The sequence below is a fragment of the Triturus cristatus genome, chromosome 12 (genome assembly GCF_964204655.1).
Source record: "Triturus cristatus chromosome 12, aTriCri1.1, whole genome shotgun sequence".
NCBI lineage: Eukaryota > Metazoa > Chordata > Amphibia > Caudata > Salamandridae > Triturus > Triturus cristatus.
In genome coordinates this window covers 534573958-534577454 of record NC_140595.1, presented here as the reverse complement: position 1 = coordinate 534577454, position 3497 = coordinate 534573958, and the positions used below count along the sequence as shown (strand labels likewise).

Below are 3497 nucleotides of genomic sequence, written 5' to 3'. Positions count from 1 at the left end.
TTAAACTTATAAAATTTTGTTAGCCGTAAGCATTTTATATATGTGTGATTTGTATCTTGTGGTATTTTACTGAGAATAGCATGTTGTTTTTTTTTTAACAATCTTTATGATTGTTTTTTTTTTGCCCGCTGTTAAGTGATGAGTACGATTGAAATCACTATTTTTAGTGAAATTCAATATATTCTGAGAACAGCAAAAAAGGCAAACAAATTACGTTGTGGAAATTATGCTGTGTTGTAAAAAATGTATTATTACATGTCATAATTTTTTTTCCCTTTTCTTTCACAGATCCAAATTTTAAAATAAGCAATTTATATGAACTTAGATTGCAATGAAAATCTGAAAAAAATGTATACCATTTTTTATTCCTATTACTGTGAAGGTAAGTTTAACTAAGTCTCAATATGCAAAATGAGGAGGTCTGCAAGAATCAACAAAGTTGAAACACGTTTCTAAAAACACTCTGTTTATACCTATGTAGTTTTGAAATCTGACCATAATCAGATATCATGTGACCTGCAAAAAAAGAGATTTGAGGGGTTCATAATATTTCCCATTGTACCTATTGAAGGACCACAATCATTTCAATCATTCTTCTTTGAACATCTTTGCAGACAAAACTCTGTGCTTACCTTCTATCATTCGCAAGGAATTTTAAAACCGGAAATATGTCACTTTTTGTAACATAGTTATTGCGCAAGACACTCTTTCATATTTACAAAGAGAGGAAAAGGCACTCTATGCACTTTTTATACTCCATGTAAATACAACCTCATTATGCACACCAGTTTGCATTGAAAGGGTGTTCTATAAGTGTTGTTGTGCATGATTGCACTGAATACTCATAGAACAAGACACATGTCTAGATTCGTCCACTAGAAACAGGGGTACCCCAATTAGGATAATAAGGAGAGCGAAGGGGAAAATAAGCTCATCAACAACTCAAGAAAAATATGCTCTACCTAAACATATATCAATGGATCAGGAAGATCTCTCTGATTAAATAAACAAATTTGCCACCATAAAGAGAGGAACACACACTCATAGAAGGCATCAGGCAGTTCATAAAGAAGATTTATGATATTTTTATTATTGTTTTTTTTATATAAATCATATAAGATAACGAATTCAATCAGTGGGTTAACACATAGCTCCTAAACAGAAAATGAATGCACATATGATAATTGATAATACACAATACACATAGTAATCAAAAAGTGGGCCCCCTTCGGGGGTAGAAAAGAGTGAATGTATAATTAAATAACAATCAAATGATCAGGCATACAATACATTCATACACAATCAACCTTAAATGGTAAAAACATACATTGACTCTTAATTAAAAGTAGAGGGACAAAAACAGTGAGCAGAGGGGAAATCTCCTCGTGGTGAAAGGGTGTCTAGGATCAGGCACCGCTAGCTCATAGGGGGGGGGATGCGTCAGGACAAATGCAGTGGGACACGCCGACGCGCGTTTCGGTGCAATCACCCATAAAAATGGGGTGCCACCTTCTTCAGGGCGTTTTCTTTGATGTCAGGGGGCCTGCAGATATATAACATATAAAAGATTTAAGAAAAAAGAAATAGAAGAGAGATAATGAATAACAACACATAATAGGAGCTTAACACATACTAATAGATAGTGCAGTAAATTTAAAGTAAATCAAAAATAATGATGCAACAACTTAATTCTCATGTCACAGATAGACCAGACTTTAGGTGGCAAATAAATATTCATATTCGGTACAGAAAAAGTGAATTAAAAATTAAAGATTTTGACCAATGTTCAAAGAGCAATCCAAATCTGGAGAAACAATATTGCTGCACCTCGTTGGTCATCTAGCATGGGATGGACCACCCATGGATGAACCAAAAACAGATCAGAAAAACTACGCATCAACAGGATAAGAAAATCAAACAATGAAACTAAGTTCACTTCTGAGAGAGAGAAATTAATAAGTAAAAAATGATTATAGATATAAATAATATAATGGGGCCTCACCCAACTCAGGTAAATGGGAAGCTTCAAGGATGGTAGTGGTAGATGGCAATAAGGGAAAAGGATAGTACCACTTGCGTTGGGGTTCTAGAAAGTAGAAACAATTAGAAAATAGAATCAGATAAGTCAACAATAGAGCTTACTAGTAACCCAATCTAGAAATAAGGATAGAGAAGCAAAGGGGGGGATGGGGCTTGCCTTTAGATATGAGCGACTGAGGCGGTCATAGGATAAGTCTTCTAAGTTCATGTAGGTTCCATATGATATAAAGAAAACGGTAGTTGACTGGAACGTTCCTATAGGGTAAAGAGAACAGGCTGAATGATACTGACGAAAATAGAACACGGGTGAAGCATCAGTTTCAGTAAATAAATGGACGGCATCAGCTCGGTAAACAAGCATAAACCAATAAAAAAAGGATAGACTAAACAACACATGAAGTGCGTTTAGAGGATGATAGTAATGAAAGTGCAAATATTACCTGTGGGCAAGTATAATATAGAGCTTTAAAATGGAGGCTCTTAAATTCTTAAAGGAAATCCCCTCGGGTCGGGAAGTCAGTTCCGTGATGTCCGTGGGTTAACTGAGAAGAATATATAAACCGGAATAAGTTTTGGAGTCAAACAACTAAGTAAACATGAATAATGACCAGGGAGTGTAAACATTAACAACGAAAAAGGATAGCCCAAACAATCAAAACGTTGAAAATGAGGTTTCATAATACCTTGGGAGGGTCTGAATACCAAGCCTGAACGTTTATAAATCCAATTCACAGAGGAAATGGTAACGTGGAATCTCCGAAGGTTCGTCGCTTAATGGCAGGTAAAGTAAGAAATGAAGAGCGTTGACGTAGTTGCTAAAAGTAATGAAAACATTATTTATGAGCAAAGAATAAAGGAGTACGTCCTCGCTGACATGCAAAGCTGTGGCCGCAGGGGCGCGGGGGAGATACTGAAAGCTGCATGCGATGGAGGCAAACAGCTGAATGTAATTAAAGAAACAGTCTGCGCCGGAGACAACATATGCGCGAAGCAAAGAGGAATGCGTCCTCGCTAACATACAGGACTATAGCCGCAGAGGCGCGGGGGAGAAGATAAACTGCATGCGATAAAGGCTAAAAGGCTGAACTACATTAAAGGAGCGATCAGCGTCGCCGAGAAAGTACCTTAGTGAACGCTTCATCAAGTTCAGAGCCGACACGGGGCTCATCGGTCAGAGTAGAGGAACAGGTTGCTGTGGCCAGGAACCGCGGGAAACGAAGGGTGAAACGTCAGAATTTTAAATATGATCGCCAGCCAATAGCAGGATAGCATGGTCTCACCGGGCAGGGGCCAATCAAGGAAGAGCAAAGTCGGAATAAAAAAAGATTGAAAATCAATTCTCGGAAATAGGAATAAACCAAGGGCTAGATGGAAAATGCAAATGACAAGCTGAGATGAGTGAAGGTATCTCGCTCGTTAGACAGAAAAGCAAAATTACGAGAAAAAGATGTGACAAG

General features: G+C 37.4%; 2 long non-coding RNA genes across 2 annotated transcripts; both read right to left on the bottom strand.

Annotated features, from left to right (window-relative positions):
* Positions 1–1070: 1070 nt before the first annotated feature.
* Positions 1071–2067, bottom strand: LOC146776215 (uncharacterized). The gene is made up of 2 exons (XR_014972187.1): positions 2003–2067; positions 1071–1543 (listed from the first exon to the last, which is right to left on the bottom strand). It is a non-coding gene; the product is annotated as an uncharacterized LOC146776215 (long non-coding RNA).
* Positions 2068–2162: 95 nt separating this feature from the next.
* LOC146776214 (uncharacterized) lies at positions 2163–3281 on the bottom strand. Its single transcript, XR_014972258.1, has 4 exons — positions 3165–3281; positions 2724–2855; positions 2481–2582; positions 2163–2295 (listed from the first exon to the last, which is right to left on the bottom strand). It is a non-coding gene; the product is annotated as an uncharacterized LOC146776214 (long non-coding RNA).
* Between the last annotated feature and the right edge of the window lie 216 nt (positions 3282–3497).